At 37.6% G+C, this 22,256-nt stretch overlaps 1 long non-coding RNA gene across 1 annotated transcript in view; it reads left to right on the top strand.

The window, feature by feature from the left end:
- Positions 1-11,422, top strand: part of LOC128636144 (uncharacterized) — a 105,227-nt gene extending 93,805 nt beyond the window's left edge. The window contains exon 4 of the long non-coding RNA XR_008398672.1: positions 11,271-11,422. This is a non-coding gene — a long non-coding RNA (uncharacterized LOC128636144). The remainder of the gene's footprint in view (positions 1-11,270) is intronic.
- Positions 11,423-22,256: the final 10,834 nt, after the last annotated feature.

Here is a 22,256-nt window from a genome sequence, read left to right as displayed (position 1 = left end):
TGCTAAGGTTGTATAAATGCAGTGTATATACACATAAAGATATATATCTGCTCATGTGATGTATGATATAAACACACACTGTAATAATTACTGTTATGTACCTGTATGTGTTACAGTATTAGTAGTTTATCACTCACCTATCACATCTTCATCTAGAAGGTACAGGACATATTATGCTAAGGTTGTATAAATGCAGTGTATATACACATAAAGATATATATCTGCTCATGTGATGTTTGATATAAACACACACTGTAATAATTACTGTTATGTACCTGTATGTGTTACAGTATTAGTAGTTTATCACTCACCTATCACATCTTCATCTAGAAGGTACAGGACATATTATGCTAAGGTTGTATAAATGCAGTGTATATACACATAAAGATATATATCTGCTCATGTGATGTATGATATAAACACACACTGTAATAATTACTGTTATGTACCTGTATGTGTTACAGTATTAGTAGTTTATCACTCACCTATCACATCTTCATCTAGAAGGTACAGGACATATTATGCTGAGGTTGTATAAATGCAGTGTATATACACATAAAGATATATATCTGCTCATGTGATGTATGATATAAACACACACTGTAATAATTACTGTTATGTACCTGTATGTGTTACAGTATTAGTAGTTTATCACTCACCTATCACATCTTCATCTAGAAGGTACAGGACATATTATGCTAAGGTTGTATAAATGCAGTGTATATACACATAAAGATATATATCTGCTCATGTGATGTATGATATAAACACACACTGTAATAATTACTGTTATGTACCTGTATGTGTTACAGTATTAGTAGTTTATCACTCACCTATCACATCTTCATCTAGAAGGTACAGGACATATTATGCTAAGGTTGTATAAATGCAGTGTATATACACATAAAGATATATATCTGCTCATGTGATGTATGATATAAACACACACTGTAATAATTACTGTTATGTACCTGTATGTGTTACAGTATTAGTAGTTTATCACTCACCTATCACATCTTCATCTAGAAGGTACAGGACATATTATGCTAAGGTTGTATAAATGCAGTGTATATACACATAAAGATATATATCTGCTCATGTGATGTATGATATAAACACACACTGTAATAATTACTGTTATGTACCTGTATGTGTTACAGTATTAGTAGTTTATCACTCACCTATCACATCTTCATCTAGAAGGTACAGGACATATTATGCTAAGGTTGTATAAATGCAGTGTATATACACATAAAGATATATATCTGCTCATGTGATGTATGATATAAACACACACTGTAATAATTACTGTTATGTTCCTGTATGTGTTACAGTATTAGTAGTTTATCACTCACCTATCACATCTTCATCTAGAAGGTACAGGACATATTATGCTAAGGTTGTATAAATGCAGTGTATATACACATAAAGATATATATCTGCTCATGTGATGTATGATATAAACACACACTGTAATAATTACTGTTATGTACCTGTATGTGTTACAGTATTAGTAGTTTATCACTCACCTATCACATCTTCATCTAGAAGGTACAGGACATATTATGCTAAGGTTGTATAAATGCAGTGTATATACACATAAAGATATATATCTGCTCATGTGATGTATGATATAAACACACACTGTAATAATTACTGTTATGTACCTGTATGTGTTACAGTATTAGTAGTTTATCACTCACCTATCACATCTTCATCTAGAAGGTACAGGAGATATTATGCTAAGGTTGTATAAATGCAGTGTATATACACATAAAGATATATATCTGCTCATGTGATGTATGATATAAACACACACTGTAATAATTACTGTTATGTACCTGTATGTGTTACAGTATTAGTAGTTTATCACTCACCTATCACATCTTCATCTAGAAGGTACAGGACATATTATGCTAAGGTTGTATAAATGCAGTGTATATACACATAAAGATATATATCTGCTCATGTGATGTATGATATAAACACACACTGTAATAATTACTGATATGTACCTGTATGTGTTACAGTATTAGTAGTTTATCACTCACCTATCACATCTTCATCTAGAAGGTACAGGACATATTATGCTAAGGTTGTATAAATGCAGTAGGTGTATATACACATAAAGATATATATCTGCTCATGTGATGTATGATATAAACACACACTGTAATAATTACTGTTATATACCTGTATGTGTTACAGTATTAGTAGTTTATCACTCACCTATCACATCTTCATCTAGAAGGTACAGGACAAATTATGCTAAGGTTGTATAAATGCAGTGTATATACACATAAAGATATATATCTGCTCTTGTGATGTATGATATAAACACACACTGTAATAATTACTGTTATGTACCTGTATGTGTTACAGTATTAGTAGTTTATCACTCACCTATCACATCTTCATCTAGAAGGTACAGGACATATTATGCTAAGGTTGTATAAATGCAGTGTATATACACATAAAGATATATATCTGCTCATGTGATGTATGATATAAACACACACTGTAATAATTACTGTTATGTACCTGTATGTGTTACAGTATTAGTAGTTTATCACTCACCTATCACATCTTCATCTAGAAGGTACAGGACATATTATGCTAAGGTTGTATAAATGCAGTGTATATACACATAAAGATATATATCTGCTCATGTGATGTATGATATAAACACACACTGTAATAATTACTGATATGTACCTGTATGTGTTACAGTATTAGTAGTTTATCACTCACCTATCATATCTTCATCTAGAAGGTAAAGGACATATTGTGATAAGGTTGTATAAATGCAGTGTATATACACATAAAGATATATATCTGCTCATGTGATGTATGATATAAACACACACTGTAATAATTACTGTTATGTACCTGTATGTGTTACAGTATTAGTAGTTTATCACTCACCTATCACATCTTCATCTAGAAGGTACAGGACATATTATGCTGAGGTTGTATAAATGCAGTGTATATACACATAAAGATATATATCTGCTCATGTGATGTTTGATATAAACACACACTGTAATAATTACTGTTATGTACCTGTATGTGTTACAGTATTAGTAGTTTATCACTCACCTATCACATCTTCATCTAGAAGGTACAGGACATATTATGCTAAGGTTGTATAAATGCAGTGTATATACACATAAAGATATATATCTGCTCATGTGATGTATGATATAAACACACACTGTAATAATTACTGTTATGTACCTGTATGTGTTACAGTATTAGTAGTTTATCACTCACCTATCACATCTTCATCTAGAAGGTACAGGACATATTATGCTAAGGTTGTATAAATGCAGTAGGTGTATATACACATAAAGATATATATCTGCTCATGTGATGTATGATATAAACACACACTGTAATAATTACTGTTATGTACCTGTATGTGTTACAGTATTAGTAGTTTATCACTCACCTATCACATCTTCATCTAGAAGGTACAGGACATATTATGCTAAGGTTGTATAAATGCAGTGTATATACACATAAAGATATATATCTGCTCATGTGATGTATGATATAAACACACACTGTAATAATTACTGTTATGTACCTGTATGTGTTACAGTATTAGTAGTTTATCACTCACCTATCATATCTTCATCTAGAAGGTACAGGACATATTATGCTAAGGTTGTATAAATGCAGTGTATATACACATAAAGATATATATCTGCTCATGTGATGTATGATATAAACACACACTGTAATAATTACTGATATGTACCTGTATGTGTTACAGTATTAGTAGTTTATCACTCACCTATCACATCTTCATCTAGAAGGTACAGGACATATTATGCTGAGGTTGTATAAATGCAGTGTATATACACATAAAGATATATATCTGCTCATGTGATGTTTGATATAAACACACACTGTAATAATTACTGTTATGTACCTGTATGTGTTACAGTATTAGTAGTTTATCACTCACCTATCACATCTTCATCTAGAAGGTACAGGACATATTATGCTGAGGTTGTATAAATGCAGTGTATATACACATAAAGATATATATCTGCTCATGTGATGTATGATATAAACACACACTGTAATAATTACTGTTATGTACCTGTATGTGTTATAGTATTAGTAGTTTATCACTCACCTATCACATCTTCATCTAGAAGGTACAGGACATATTATGCTAAGGCTGTATAAATGCAGTGTATATACACATAAAGATATATATCTGCTCATGTGATGTATGATATAAACACACACTGTAATAATTACTGTTATGTACCTGTATGTGTTACAGTATTAGTAGTTTATCACTCACCTATCACATCTTCATCTAGAAGGTACAGGACATATTATGCTAAGGTTGTATAAATGCAGTGTATATACACATAAAGATATATATCTGCTCATGTGATGTATGATATAAACACACACTGTAATAATTACTGTTATGTACCTGTATGTGTTACAGTATTAGTAGTTTATCACTCACCTATCACATCTTCATCTAGAAGGTACAGGACATATTATGCTAAGGTTGTATAAATGCAGTAGGTGTATATACACATAAAGATATATATCTGCTCATGTGATGTATGATATAAACACACACTGTAATAATTACTGTTATGTGCCTGTATGTGTTACAGTATTAGTAGTTTATCACTCACCTATCACATCTTCATCTAGAAGGTACAGGACATATTATGCTAAGGTTGTATAAATGCAGTGTATATACACATAAAGATATATATCTGCTCATGTGATGTATGATATAAACACACACTGTAATAATTACTGTTATGTACCTGTATGTGTTACAGTATTAGTAGTTTACCACTCACCTATCACATCTTCATCTAGAATGTACAGGACATATTATGCTAAGGTTGTATAAATGCAGTGTATATACACATAAAGATATATATCTGCTCATGTGATGTATGATATAAACACACACTGTAATAATTACTGTTATGTACCTGTATGTGTTACAGTATTAGTAGTTTATCACTCACCTATCACATGTTCATCTAGAAGGTACAGGACATATTATGCTAAGGTTGTATAAATGCAGTGTATATACACATAAAGATATATATCTGCTCATGTGATGTATGATATAAACACACACTGTAATAATTACTGACATGTACCTGTATGTGTTACAGTATTAGTAGTTTATCACTCACCTATCACATCTTCATCTAGAAGGTACAGGACATATTATGCTAAGGTTGTATAAATGCAGTAGGTGTATATACACATAAAGATATATATCTGCTCATGTGATGTATGATATAAACACACACTGTAATAATTACTGTTATGTACCTGTATGTGTTACAGTATTAGTAGTTTATCACTCACCTATCACATCTTCATCTAGAAGTTACAGGACATATGGTAAGGTTGTATAAATGCAGTGTATATACACATAAAGATATATATCTGCTCATGTGATGTATGATATAAACACACACTGTAATAATTACTGTTATGTACCTGTATGTGTTACAGTATTAGTAGTTTATCACTCACCTATCACATCTTCATCTAGAAGGTACAGGACATATTATGCTAAGGTTGTATAAATGCAGTAGGTGTATATACACATAAAGATATATATCTGCTCATGTGATGTATGATATAAACACACACTGTAATAATTACTGTTATGTACCTGTATGTGTTACAGTATTAGTAGTTTATCACTCACCTATCACATCTTCATCTAGAAGGTACAGGACATATTATGCTAAGGTTGTATAAATGCAGTGTATATACACATAAAGATATATATCTGCTCTTGTGATGTATGATATAAACACACACTGTAATAATTACTGTAATGTACCTGTATGTGTTACAGTATTAGTAGTTTATCACTCACCTATCACATCTTCATCTAGAAGGTACAGGACATATTATGCTAAGGTTGTATAAATGCAGTGTATATACACATAAAGATATATATCTGCTCATGTGATGTATGATATAAACACACACTGTAATAATTACTGTTATGTACCTGTATGTGTTACAGTATTAGTAGTTTATCACTCACCTATCAAATCTTCATCTAGAAGGTACAGGACATATTATGCTAAGGTTGTATACATGCAGTGTATATACACATAAAGATATATATCTGCTCATGTGATGTATGATATAAACACACACTGTAATAATTACTGATATGTACCTGTATGTGTTACAGTATTAGTAGTTTATCACTCACCTATCATATCTTCATCTAGAAGGTAAAGGACATATTGTGATAAGGTTGTATAAATGCAGTGTATATACACATAAAGATATATATCTGCTCATGTGATGTATGATATAAACACACACTGTAATAATTACTGTTATGTACCTGTATGTGTTACAGTATTAGTAGTTTATCACTCACCTATCACATCTTCATCTAGAAGGTACAGGACATATTATGCTGAGGTTGTATAAATGCAGTGTATATACACATAAAGATATATATCTGCTCATGTGATGTTTGATATAAACACACACTGTAATAATTACTGTTATGTACCTGTATGTGTTACAGTATTAGTAGTTTATCACTCACCTATCACATCTTCATCTAGAAGGTACAGGACATATTATGCTGAGGTTGTATAAATGCAGTGTATATACACATAAAGATATATATCTGCTCATGTGATGTATGATATAAACACACACTGTAATAATTACTGTTATGTACCTGTATGTGTTATAGTATTAGTAGTTTATCACTCACCTATCACATCTTCATCTAGAAGGTACAGGACATATTATGCTAAGGTTGTATAAATGCAGTAGGTGTATATACACATAAAGATATATATCTGCTCATGTGATTTTTTATATAAACACACACTGTAATAATTACTGATATGTACCTGTATGTGTTACAGTATTAGTAGTTTATCACTCACCTATCACATCTTCATCTAGAAGGTACAGGACATATTATGCTAAGGTTGTATAAATGCAGTGTATATACACATAAAGATATATATCTGCTCATGTGATGTATGATATAAACACACACTGTAATAATTACTGTTATGTACCTCTATGTGTTACAGTATTAGTAGTTTATCACTCACCTATCACATCTTCATCTAGAAGGTACAGGACATATTATGCTAAGGTTGTATAAATGCAGTGTATATACACATAAAGATATATATCTGCTCATGTGATGTATGATATAAACACACACTGTAATAATTACTGTTATGTACCTGTATGTGTTACAGTATTAGTAGTTTATCACTCACCTATCACATCTTCATCTAGAAGGTACAGGACATATTATGCTGAGGTTGTATAAATGCAGTGTATATACACATAAAGATATATATCTGCTCATGTGATGTTTGATATAAACACACACTGTAATAATTACTGATATGTACCTGTATGTGTTATAGTATTAGTAGTTTATCACTCACCTATCAAATCTTCATCTAGAATGTACAGGACATATTATGCTAAGGTTGTATAAATGCAGTGTATATACACATAAAGATATATATCTGCTCATGTGATGTATGATATAAACACACACTGTAATAATTACTGTTATGTACCTGTATGTGTTACAGTATTAGTAGTTTATCACTCACCTATCACATCTTCATCTAGAAGGTACAGGACATATTATGCTAAGGTTGTATAAATGCAGTAGGTGTATATACACATAAAGATATATATCTGCTCATGTGATGTATGATATAAACACACACTGTAATAATTACTGATATGTACCTGTATGTGTTACAGTATTAGTAGTTTATCACTCACCTATCACATCTTCATCTAGAATGTACAGGACATATTATGCTAAGGTTGTATAAATGCAGTGTATATACACATAAAGATATATATCTGCTCATGTGATGTATAATATAAACACACACTGTAATAATTACTGTTATGTACCTGTATGTGTTATAGTATTAGTAGTTTACCACTCACCTATCACATCTTCATCTAGAAGGTACAGGACATATTATGCTAAGGTTGTATAAATGCAGTGTATATACACATAAAGATATATATCTGCTCATGTGATGTATGATATAAACACACACTGTAATAATTACTGTTATGTACCTGTATGCGTTATAGTATTAGTAGTTTACCACTCACCTATCACATCTTCATCTAGAAGGTACAGGACATATTATGCTGAGGTTGTATAAATGCAGTGTATATACACATAAAGATATATATCTGCTCATGTGATGTATGATATAAACACACACTGTAATAATTACTGTTATGTACCTGTATGTGTTACAGTATTAGTAGTTTATCACTCACCTATCACATCTTCATCTAGAAGGTATAGGACATATTATGATAAGGTTGTATAAATGCAGTAGGTGTATATACACATAAAGATATATATCTGCTCATGTGATGTATGATATAAACACACACTGTAATAATTACTGATATGTACCTGTATGTGTTACAGTATTAGTAATGTATCGCTCACCTATCACATCTTCATCTAGAAGGTACAGGACATATTATGATAAGGTTGTATAAATGCAGTGTATATACACTTAAATATATATATCTGCTCATGTGATTTATGATATAAACACACACTGTAATAATTACTGTTATGTACCTGTATGTGTTACAGTATTAGTAGTTTATCACTCACCTATCACATCTTCATCTAGAAGGTACAGGACATATTATGCTAAGGTTGTATAAATGCAGTATGTGTATATACACATAAATATATATATCTGCTCATGTGATGTATGATATAAACACACACTGTAATAATTACTGTTATGTACCTGTATGTGTTACAGTATTAGTAGTTTATCACTCACCTATCACATCTTCATCTAGAATGTACAGGACATATTATGCTAAGGTTGTATAAATGCAGTAGGTGTATATACACATAAAGATATATATCTGCTCATATGATGTATGATATAAACACACACTGTAATAATTACTGATATGTACCTGTATGTGTTACAGTATTAGTAGTTTATCACTTACCTATCACATCTTCATCTAGAAGGTACAGGACATATTATGCTAAGGTTGTATAAATGCAGTGTATATACACATAAAGATATATATCTGCTCATGTGATGTATGATATAAACACACACTGTAATAATTACTGTTATGTACCTGTATGTGTTACAGTATTAGTAGTTTATCACTCACCTATCACATCTTCATCTAGAAGGTACAGGACATATTATGCTAAGGTTGTATAAATGCAGTGTATATACACATAAAGATATATATCTGCTCATGTGATGTATGATATAAACACACACTGTAATAATTACTATGTACCTGTATGTGTTACAGTATTAGTAGTTTATCACTCACCTATCACATCTTCATCTAGAAGGTACAGGACATATTATGCTAAGGTTGTATAAATGCAGTGTATATACACATAAAGATATATATCTGCTCATGTGATGTATAATATAAACACACACTGTAAAAATCACTATCTACTGCTTTCTACACAGCATTGTTATTTGTCTACAAGTTCTATTCCTTCCCTGGTAATCCAGACTCAGCCATACTTAGAAGACTGATGTTCTTGTGGAATATTTAGGTGTTATATTGTTTCCTGAAACTCCAAGCAGGATCCCCTATGGAACCCTACATATGAAGAACTTAAAAATAAAATAATATGCACAAGCTCTATGGACAATGCAATAATCATGGGATTCTTTCTCTGCAGCACAGCAAAGCTCTCTAGATGCATTTTGTCTGTACATTATCTTTGTTCTAAATGCGATTTTAATAAGTTTTATAAGTTCAAACAACTTATTCATTTTAGTTGTTAATTTGCACTCAGTACAAACCTGAAACTTTTTTTTACAATCTTTTTTAATAGTTAAAAGGACAATCAAGTCAGAAAAAAACTTTTATGATTCAAATAGGGCAAGTAATTTTAAACAACTTTCCAATTTACTTTTATCACTAATTTTGCTTTGTTCTCTTGGTATTCTTAGTTTAAAGCTAAACCTAGGAGGTGCATATGCTAATTTTTTAGACCTTGAAGGCCGCCTCTAATTTTGATAGTTTTTTACCACTAGAGGGTGTTAGTTCATGTGTTTCATATAGATCACATTGAGCTCATGCATGTGAATTTACAAAGGAGTGAGCACTGATTGGCTAAAATGCAATTTGTCACAAGAACTGAAATAAGAGGGCAGTTTGGAGAGGCTTAAATAAAAGCTAATTACAGAGGTAAAATGTGTATAATTATAAGTGTGTTGGTTATGCAATACTAGGGAATGGGCAATTAAGGGATTATCTATCTTTAAAACAACAACAATACTGGCATTGACTGTCCCTTTAAAGGAAACTAAATCCAAACATTTTCTATAATGATTCAGATAAAGCTGCAATTTTAAGCAACTTTCTAATTTACTCCTTTTATCAAATTTTCTTTATTCTCTTGCTATCTTTATTTAAAAAGCAGGAATGTAAAGTTTGGGAGCCAGCCTATTTTTAGTTCAGCACCCGGGTTATGCTTGCTGATTGGTTTGCTGAATGTAGTCACCAATAAGCAAGCACTAGCCAGGGTGCTGAACCTAAAATGGGCCGGCTCCTCTGCTTTACATTCCTGCTTTTTAAATAAAGATAGCAAGAGATTAAAAAAAATTGATGAGGAGTAAATTAGAAGGTTGCTTAAAATTGCTGTTTTATATGAATCATGAAAGAAAAAAACAAATAATGTTATTTCATGATTCAGATAGAGCGTAAAGTATTAAACAACCTTCTAGTTTACTTCTATTATAAATGTTGCTTCCTTCTTTTTATATCCTTTGTTGAAGGAGCAGCAATGCACTACTGGGAGCTAGCTAAACACATTGGTAAGCTAATGGTGAAAGGCATATGTGTGCAGCCAATAATAAGCAGCTAGTCCCCTGCTTCTGAGCATACCTATGTATGCTTTTCAATAAAGGATTATAAGAGAACTAATCAAATTAATACTATTAGTAAATTGGAAAGTTGTTTAAAACCATATGCTTTATCTGAATAAAAAAAGAAAAATGTGTGGGTTTAATTTCCCTTTAAGCTTTAATTCACTTGTTATCCATTTATTTTTATACTATTTTTGGGTGCATTTGTAGCCATAATAGCAAGCGACAACAGTTATTCCCGATTTTCAAAGGTGTTAAATAATAAATTGGTATTTCAGATCACACTGGATCAAACCTGTGCCTTATTACTTGTTACAGACCCGGATCTTGTTATGCTGTTATGGTTTAGCCGATCTGCCCATTGTATGACCTGCAGCATCTCCATTCCCAGCTCAGCCCATGACGTACACTGAATTCGCCCTCTGCATTCCCCCCTCAACCATTAAACACCTTTCCTGTCACGGCCCACCCACAAGTCCTCTGTCCTGCCTGTCCAAGAAAGGTTCCAGGAAATGTTGGTAGGTATATAATTATATATAACTGCATATTTATAGCTTTCAACTTATCAATAACTAATCATAAAAAATGTGCGCATATCATTGCATTTGGACCAACTGTTTTTGACACAGATTAAATGGTTGATGATAATTTATATTTTTACCTTTTTACACTGGAAACCCACTATTATTAGTAGTAGTATTAATAATAATAATTTTATTTTCAAGCTATAAGGTTTAAAATCACAAATAGTTAACAAGCAACAGATAGCTAAATCCCATCTTTAAATGATATCCTGTGATATTTTAGCTGCCTTATTGGTTTCTGGCAAAATAACTAAATTCACTATGTAAACTAGACCAACCACAATATTTGTTTTGGGTATCAGGGTGTGCAGACTTTAGAAATGCTGATACACATGATTATCGGGGGATATTATAAACATTATATATTGGAGGAAATATTTTATATTATGTATGTACTGCTGCAGAATCTTCTGCTATTGCACATCTGATAGCTGTAGCTATGGCTGAAATGGTGATCATTTTTGTTTATTCAAAATTTAAATGCACTCCTCTAAATTTTAATTTTGACTATTGTGCACCTTAAATAGACTTTACAAGTTCCCATAGCTTTAACCTACATTATTATTTTATTTTAATTAAAATGTTAAATTGTATTTCCTGTTTCACCAGCTGCTACATATTTGGAGGAATGTGCTATACCAGAAAGGCAAAGGTGCCTGAGAAGATTTTAAAGCTGTATTGTTCACCTATAAATATCTGGTCTTTGTTACACCGACCCTAAAGTTATTGCAGCCATATCTCGTTTATCAAAGAAAATGTAACTGCCTACAGAAGTCCTTAGGTTGTTTTCTGTTTCTATGGATAGAAAGAGGGAAGATCATTTGAGAAATGGGTATTTGCAACATGACACAAAACAAAAGAGGGTGCCCCAATAATGTAATATGATCTATGTAGATGTATTGAGAATCAAACCAAATTAAATATACTCTCAAGTTTAACAACATATTAACAGATGTCAATTCAGTTGTTCTTGGCAAATGACCATCTCCTTTCAATCCAGTTAATAAATCCCTCTATTTGTTCACAGGACTTCATAATAAAATAAATTGTAAAGAAACCAATCTATTATACAGTGATAGAGTGAAATTATCAAGATTACGTACCAAACGTGTTCAACAAGTAAATATTTGCAACAAGGTGCTTTATTCAAACCTTTATTAGCAATGATTTATTTTCCTAAAGCTTCAGATTCCTGGCCTAAAAGAAGTTAAGTGGTTACGGAGATTCTTTCAAGGAAACATGTATCTTCATTTGAGCTATCACTGGTGGGTCTTAAGTAATTAAATGATTAGTTGTATCTTATCAATCAGGACATCACTTTATTACCCCCATACCCCCTATAAAAAACACACAAGACCAATGTGGGAGAAAGACCAACATGGGTCACGTTTATTAAAAAACAATAATAACTGAATTAAACTGACTTTTGTTTAACTGAAAACATATATTATGCATGGCTGCAATTGAGTTCCTACTATCTATCACCTGTTTAAGTGGTGAAGGCTCAGCTTATGGTGCAACTGCAGCGGAGCCGTCCTGGGCGACCTCGGTCATTGGCAGTATAGCGGGCTATGCATGGAGTTTTGTCAGCCTGCCTACATGGAGAGAGGAGCGCCGTATGCCCGCACCTAAGATGAGTTGCTCCCCCCTTATCAGCCTGGCCATCACTCTGCCCTAAAAATTGGTATCTGGGCTTAGACTTCCTGCCACAAGAGTTTTCCCCTTTTATTAATATAACTCTTGCTGCCAATAAAAAAACTAATCTTTAAAAATATTACACATTTTTTTTTATATATTATCGGGGACAAGGCCACCACATTCTACCACCAAATGCGTACTCCAGGACACCACACAGTCAACCACCTCAGATCAAATTGAATGACATGAATCAACTCCAAATCTGGAATTGCCTCTGGTCATTCCCCCCAAATGCAGGATCACTATGTTCTGTTTCCCCCATCTCCGCAATGCATCCTGGATTAGAGCTGGCAGTTTATGCCAACGCATACCCATTTGCCCTAACCACCTTAATGAAAATCTAGCTGGATAAAATTCTAATTGATCTAATTGTTCTGGCCGTGAGAGCCCTGATAGCTGCCCCAATGCACAAATGAATGGTAAACTATCCACATGTACAACAATTGTGTCGATAACACAAACTAACAAAAAAACAGCTTCTGAACCTGTCTAACTTGCCTAACTTATGCTAATTATGCATTTAATGGCCTGACATACGGTTTAAATCTGTTAGAGCGCCATCTGCCCAACCTCTGAATCCCTTCTTGCGACATGCCACTATCGGCCGCAGACATGGCCACTCCTATCCAGAATGAATGTGGGGCAATTTTTTCAAGGTCCAAGCCAATAAAACATCCATTCTTTTCAAAAACTTCCCAAATTGAAACTTTGCTAATGCAGACCCATCTTCATTAACTAAAAATTGGATAGTCTGCTTGCTGTACATAGCACTAAAGGAACCCAACAGCCGCAAGGGACAACAATCACTCTCCATTCTTGCAGGCAATGTTAACCATTCCCCTCTGGTGTCCTGGTCAGTTTTAGACTGGGGGACAAACAGCAGCACAGCCTCACTATCAATACGTAGGCTCTTATACTGCACCCTTTTTCCTTCCGTCAAACTTTGAGGGAGCCACTAATTCTTTTATTCTCAGGGCCACAAAATACGCCAGCACAAAAGCCGCTTTGAATAAAGCCACTTCATAACCAGATCTGCAGATGCTCTCCAACTCCGCAAGCATCTTTCTCAATTTATCTAGCGTGGTCAGTTCTCTGCTGTCTGCCTTCCTGACTGCCACTCTGTAAAGGTCTTACCTGGATTGGAGTCTGTAGCAGAGATATATGCTCACCCTTACAGGTATCACAGCCCAAAGTGATCAGGTAAGAAAACCACCTGGGCTGAATAAATGCACGGGGGCTGTGTGAAAAAAAAAAGGATCCGAATATGCTGTACAAACAAAGGTAAATCCAAGAGAGTAGTCAAGGTATTGCAGAGATCAAAGGAAGCCAGAAGTGCAGGTAAACGATGAACAGAGCCGGGGTCACAAGCCAGGGTCAGTCTTAGGTATTCAGGAAGAAATACACCAAAACAGGAAAGATGAAACAAAGAACTGACACTGAGCACAGGAAAAGGCAGGGTCATATAGCCAGCTTATGAGCTGCTAATTGGTAGGAAGTCCCAGGTAAGCCTGACTGACAGGTTGTAAATGAACACAAGTGATCCAGGCAAAGCAATATCCCGAGTCCACCCCAGTGCTGCAGGCAGGATAAGGAAAGCTTACATACACACAAATAAAGAGAAGCAGTCATGGCTTAGAGGCAAGAGAACAAGCCTAGGATACAAGAGGTTCCAGGTTCAAGTCCCTTGCTTGCCCCCAAAGGGGTGACCACGCCTGGCTCTCTGCATGGAATGGTGGAAACCGTGACATTTTCCTCCCCTTAAAATCGCCCCCCCCCCCCCCGGGTGCAAACAGGCTGAGTTGAGACCACTTTGAGTTCGGGGGTAAAGTCAGTCTCATATTCAGACATGTCAAAGGTGGCAGGATGGTGAATCTCCCGTGGGCATCCAGACCTACAATTTGGTCATCCTCTACATTACTAGAAAACACTGTGCCAATAGTGGCCTTAGCAGCCTTCTTCCTATTCTTTTTCATCTTAGCTGCTGTCAAAGTATTCGCAGGTGAGGCAGTCACAGCTTGCAATGCTTTCTCGAACATCACAAGATCCTCCTTGCAGACAAGGGTACCATTCGAGGCATAAGTGCAGTCAGGTGGCAGTACTTTGGCAGGGCAGAAAGTAATGCTGGTGCTTGCCTGTGCAGTGGTGATGATGGTTTCCGGATTAGGCATATCATCTGAAAGTTGAGAAGATGCTTCAGGAGCAAGAGGTACAGGTATTATCTGGGTCTCAGGAATTTCAGGACTAACAAGAGCAGGTTCCGTAGATTTACAGGAAATAGCAGTCTCAGAGGTTAGTAGACTCCTTCTGAATCTGTCTAACTTGCCTAACATATGCAAATTATGCATTTAATGGCCTGACATACGGTTTAAATCTGTTAGAGTGCCATCTGTCCAACCTCTGAATCCCTTCTTGCGACATGCCACTGTCGGCCGCAGACATGGCCACTCCTATCCAGAATGAATGTGGGGCAATTTTTTCATGGTCCAAGCCAATAAAACGGCCATTCTTTTCAAAAACTTCCCAAATTGAAACTTTGCTAATGCAGACCCATCTTCATTAACTAAAAATTGGATAGTCTGCTTGCTGCACATAGCACTAAAGGAACCCAACAGCCGCAAGGGACAACAATCACTCTCCATTCTTGCCGGCAATGTTAAACATTCCCCTCTGGTGTCCTGGTCAGTTTTAGACTGGGGGACAAACAGCAGCACAGCCTCACTATCAATACGTAGGTTCTTATACCGCACCCTTTTTCCTTCCGTCAAACTTTGAGGGAGCCACTAATTCTTTTATTCTCAGGGCCACAAAATACGCCAGCACAAAAGCCGCTTTGAATAAAGCCACTTCATAATCAGATCTGCAGATGCTCTCCAACTCCGCAAGCATCTTTCTCAATTTATCTAGCGTGGTCGGTTCTCTGCTGTCTGCCTTCCTGACTGCCACACTGTAAAGGTCTTACCTGGATTGGAGTCTGTAGCAGAGATATATGCTCACCCTTACAGGTATCACAGCCCAAAGTGATCAGGTAAGAAAACCACCTGGGCTGAATAAATGCACGGGGCTGTGTGCAAAAAAAAAAGGATCCGAATATGCTGTACAAACAAAGGTAAATCCAAGAGAGTAGTCAAGGTATTGCAGAGATCAAAGGAAGCCAGAAGTGCAGGTAAACGATGAACAGAGCCGGGGTCACAAGCCAGGGTCAGTCTTAGGTATTCAGGAACAAATACACCAAAACAGGAAACATAAAACAAAGAACTGACACTGAGCAGAGGAAAAGGCAGGGTCATATAGCCAGCTTATGAGCTGCTAATTGGTAGGAAGTCCCAGGTAAGCCTGACTGACAGGTTGTAAATGAACACAAGTGATCTAGGCAAAGCAATATCCCGAGTCCACCCCAGTGCTGCAGGCAGGATAAGGAGAGCTTACATACACACAAATAAAGAGAAGCAGTCATGGCTTAGAGGCAAGAGAACAAGCCTAGGATACAAGAGGTTCCAGGTTCACGTCCCTTGCTTGCCCCCAAAGGGGTGACCACACCTGGCTCTCTGCATGGAATGGTGGAAACCGTGACATTTCCCTCCCCTTAAAATCGCCCCCCCCCCCCGGGTGCAAACAGGCTGGGCTGAGACCACTTTGAGTTTGGGGGTAAAGTCACTCTCATCTTCAGACATGTCAAAGGTGGCAGGATGGTGACTCTCCCGTGGGCATCCAGACCTACAATTTGGTCATCCTCTACATTACTAGAAAACACTGTGCCAATAGTGGCCTTAGCAGCCTTCTTCCTATTCTTTTTCATCTTAGCTGCTGTCAAAGTATTCGCAGGTGAGGCAGTCACAGCTTGCAATGCTTTCTCGAACATCACAAGATCCTCCTTGCAGACAAGGGTACCATTCGAGGCATAAGTGCAGTCAGGTGGCAGTACTTTGGCAGGGCAGAAAGTAATGCTGGTGCTTGCCTGTGCAGTGGTGATGATGGTTTCCAGATTAGGCATATCATCTGAAAGTTGAGAAGATGCTTCAGGAGCAAGAGGTACAGGTATAATCTGGGTCTCAGGAATTTCAGGACTAACAAGGGCAGATTCCGTAGGTTTACAGGAAATAACAGTCTAAGAGGTTAGTAGACTCCTCTGAACAGCAGAACCTGGACAGCCGTAACAGCAACCTTGGCAGCTCACAGAATTGCATGTAGAACAAAAGAGGGTGAACAAAAACAGTTCCTGTTTAGAGAGCTGGAGACGGAGGTGGGCGAATAGGGCAATTGGAGATAAAGTGCCCTCTTTCCCCACAGTAAAAGCAAAGGCAATGACTCCTCCTTTTGGCTCTTTCTTGGGGAGACAGCCTATTCCAGATTACCCCTATTTCCATGGGCTCCTCAATGTCCTTAGAAGGAGTATATGATTTGTCAGGAGCATCAAGGTTTGCGGGTGAGTACTGGTAAAAAGCATCCCAGTCATGATGAAGCCGTGCTCTGTGGGAACGTGGAACAGTCCTAGGAACCTTAGTTTGCCTTGTGGTAGTACACTGAGAGGCCATGGCTGTTATGAAAGTTCCCCAGTTGTCTAGGACAGGACTCTTAGCCAGGAGCATCTGGTGTGCCCATTTTTTATCTGCCCAGAAAGCAGGTTGATGGCTGAGCGGACCATGATGAAGTCAGTGGCATACGTAAGAGGCTTTAAGGCAAACGAGCTTTCAATCCACCTTAAAGGACAAGAAGGAGGAACGGCTACCATCAAATCTCTTAGGTAATAGTACAAAAGGTTCACAATACGCTGGTTCTGGGTGTACCGTACCTTTAAGAGCACAAAAGTCCTGCTGCAAATCCAGAACAGTCTGAGACAAGTTAGATACTTTCTGGGTCAGGGCAGTGAACATCCTGCTCATTTCTGCAGGCTCCATAATGGTCAGTTCTTATGTAAAGGTTTTACCTGGATTGGAGTCTGTAGCAGAGATATATGCTCACCCTTACAGGTATCACAGCCCAAAGTGATCAGGTAAGAAAACCACCTGGGCTGAATAAATGCACGGGGGATGTGTGAAAAAAAACAAGGATCCGAGTATGCTGTACAAACAAAGGTAAATCCAAGAGAGTAGTCAAGGTATTGCAGAGATCAAAGGAAGCCAGAAGTGCAGGTAAACGATGAACAGAGCCGGGGTCACAAGACAGGGTCAGTCTTAGGGATTCAGGAACAAAGACACCAAAACAGGAAAAATTAAACAAAGAACTGACACTGAGCACAGGAAAAGGCAGGGTTATATAGCCAGCTAATGAGCTGCTAATTGGTATGAAGTCCCAGGTAAGCCTGACTGACAGGTTGTAAATGAACACAGGTGATCCAGGCAAAGCAATATCCAGAGTCCACCCCAGTGCTGCAGGCAGGATAAGGAAAGCTTACATACACACAAATAAAGAGAAGCAGCCATGGCTTAGAGGCAGGATAACAAGCCTATAATACAAGAGGTCCCAGGTTCAAGTCGCTCACTTGCCCCCAAAAGGGTGACCATGCCTGGCTGTCTGCATGGACCTGTGGAAACTGTGACATACTCTTCCACAACCACACATAATCTGCTTTACTAAAAATGTTTTTGAAGTGTCAGGGAAAGAAAATAGTTTGTTTAAAAAGGATACAACCATCAGCTTAGCCACAAGCGCCCCCTTCCTTACTGACCTTGTCAACCAGTCTAACAGCATCCATTGTTGACCCTGCAAGCCAGCTACTCCCTGATTCATGCAAAAGGCTTCCCATTCCTGCCAATGCCTAGTGTAAGCAGCCAGAGCCAGCGGAGACCAAATTAAGGGAAGAAGGGGCGACCAATTTATACAAGATACCAGAGAAAATGCAGACAGATCAGTCCTTTAGCTGCTGCTGTTGGGGCAAGCAATCTAAATTGTGTCCAATTAGAATGAGAAAGGGCATCAGCAATACCATTTTTCACCCCCAGCACATGCTGCACCAAGAACTGAATTGTATTCTAAGTAGCGCAAGACTAGATACCTAAGGTACTGCACTACCACTGGCGACACTGCACACAGGTTATTAATAGAGTGTACCACACTCTGGTTGTCACTCCAAAATACCACTGCCCTATTAGCTAGCTTGCCTGCCCATATCTCTAATGCCACCACTATAGGCAACAGCTCTAACAGAGTGAGATTTCTAGTCAGCCACCCTTGAAAAAGGCTTCAAAGCTGGATGCTTCTGCGACATTAGTGAACAAATGGAGTGCCGGACTAGAAACCGCAGTCTTAGGCCACAACCTCACCCCATTGAAGTGCATATCTCTGTCTACTCCAATCCTATTGCGCGGTCCCGTCCCCCCTTTAAGTGGATACTCCAAACTTCAGTTGATTAGCCTGTCCATAGGGATCACCCAGTACAAGAAGTTCAATAACCCCAGCAGAGATTGAAGTTGTTTTAACGACATGTAGGAAGAAGAAACACCAAAATCTTAGCTACTTTGTCATCAGGCAGCCGACACATTTGCTCGATTGCATCAATCTCTATTCCGAGAAACGTCAATAGCGTACAAGGCCCCTCAGTTTTATCATCCAGCAGAGGGATGCCAAATTTACTCATGGGCATGTGCATGGCTTTAATAAGCTTAGCCACTTCTTGCACTGTCCAGTGCAGAAAGGCGCTAAACATTTCAAAGTAAGCACATTACACCACACAACCCATACGAAGACACCTATCCACAAATAATTGCCCTGAAATTTGCGCCCATGAGCTGGAAAGAAGAAGGATGAATCAGCTCAGGGTCAATGGCATCATTGACCGAGTGGCATTTGGGATAGGATAAGTGCTGTATCAGCCTAACCTTTCCCACCTCTTTCTTTGAAACCACCCCCAGAGTAGAGAAAACTAAATTTCCCAAGGGACAATCCTGAAAAGGGCCCTGCCATTCGACTTAGGGTTATTTCTTTATTCAATTTTCTCTTACTGCCCGCAGAAACTGGTAGGCTGACTTAAGGTTCCGGTGCACTTTAGAGCCTACCACGAAGGTGTGGATGGGAATAATAAACCCCTCCTGTAGGCCCGCCAGGAGCCCTTGGGCTGCCTGATGGTTTGGGTACAAGGGCAGCCACCCTCAGCGGTGTTGGTGGCCTTGTTTGCAGCAGGTCCTCTACCACTGCTCTTAGCAGCTGGCATACCTCTATGGTGTGTGCACTCCCAGCTTGGGTGACCACCCCCAGTGTTTGCACATGTGTCAAAAAATACACACCATACCGTGATTGCATTGGCATTCCTGATATTTCCAACACTCTCTCCCCTTCCTGCTGAACTTAAGAAAGGACTGCTTTGCCCAAACACGCCCCTCCTGTGGGGAGGGGGGATGCTCTTGCCCCAGTCTTGCCCACAAATGCATATCTGTGGTCCCAAAATTAAGCATTGGATTACCAGCAAGCTTCCTACGGAACTCCTTGTCATAGTTTCGCCATGCTCTCTCTCTATACCTCCTATGAATGAAGTTAATGGCGTCAGTATATTTAATGACCGCATGAATCTGGTCAGGATGCTTTGCTAGGAAGCATGAGGAAAATACACGGAAGCATTGCTGCCATTCCTCATAAGAATCGGCCAGCTTCAATTTCTTGGGACCTGTCCCATCCTTACTACGATCTTTCAACCTGTGTGCCTCTATGGACAATTCAAACATATTAACATATTTCTCATCCTGTTTTTTTCTTCGCCAGCTTGGTCCTCAAGTGACCGTGCATCGAAAGAATTAAACATGGATAAGAATCCCAATGCATTGCAGCCTTGCGCTCTGCCCGCTGAACCAATGAGATGCATGTGACACTTCTGCATCTGCCGCATTATCCCCCCTTACTGGGATGCCCATGTAGCCCTATCCTGCACTGAAGATAACTTTTTTCATCCTAAACATGCACTTATGACCCTCCCCCACTAATACTAGTGACCTCTCGCTATCTGAGTCAGATGTTGTTTCTGAGTTGCAATTCAGTTGTGATTTGCCACAATAGACTCACTAGCCCCATGCTCTGACACCACCTCTGGGCCTTGACCACCAGCTGTGGACTTGTGCCTTCTCTCTCCAGATGCAACAAGGTTTGCTCCTCCATTTGCTGCTATGCCCACTGGAATCTGTGTGGGAGTGTTCAGGGCTTCCACTGCTGGTGTTGAAGTCATACCCCCTGGTTCCAACAACATAGCCTGCAAAACAGAAGGCAAGCCAGGTGTACCTGAGCCCCCAGATTTTCACAGTGCCCCCTTGTTACCGCTGGGCCCAGTCATTACACTCACAAGCCTCAAGGTGACAACTCCACCCCTGGACACCTCAGTATCATCCACACACTCTCTCTCCTGCTCTTCCACCTGACCCACCACAAAACCCTCCTCAAAAGACCCAAACATGCTGTCACTTCAATAGTCAAAACCATCACATTCCCCAGTATCAGCTGCGATAACCTCAGCTTTTTTTTTTTTTTAGAAATGGCTTTTCTGCACATGACTGCCTCACTAGGCCAAGCTAACAGTTATGTATCAAAAAGAAACTGGAAGCTTTTAGGAATACTGCATCAGGCTTTACTTATACAGATGAAACAGCAGCATTTAGAACACACAAATCACTTGTAAAACAGTGGTCAGCACACAGAGATGAGAAACAATAGAGAAAAAGAACACAACTTTCTTCCAGTTAGTGAATTAACAAGTTCACAGGTATAAACAATTAGTCATCTGAAATGAACAGAGCCATCACCTAAATGTTGTTCATACATGTTGTACACTACATGCTGTTGTATTTCCCAACACCCCTTCTTAACGGCATGTACATAATTATACTACATTTAGTTTCTTTTGAAGGAAACAATTAAGTTTCTTTGGCAAAGGTTTAGTCAGTGCGTCTGCAGTCATCTCTTCCGATGGGCAATATTGAATGTCAGTAATGCCTTGTTCTTGCATATCCCTAAGCAAATGGTATTTTACATCAATGTGCTTAGTTTGAGGATTGACTCTTTCTGATTGTGTCAACTTTATACACCCTTGGTTGTCTTCAAGGAT

This window comes from Bombina bombina, chromosome 7, assembly GCF_027579735.1.
Source record: "Bombina bombina isolate aBomBom1 chromosome 7, aBomBom1.pri, whole genome shotgun sequence".
Classification (NCBI taxonomy): Eukaryota; Metazoa; Chordata; class Amphibia; order Anura; family Bombinatoridae; genus Bombina; species Bombina bombina.
The sequence above is the reverse complement of the archived record's forward strand: the minus strand, read 5'-3'. Positions and strand labels throughout refer to the sequence as shown.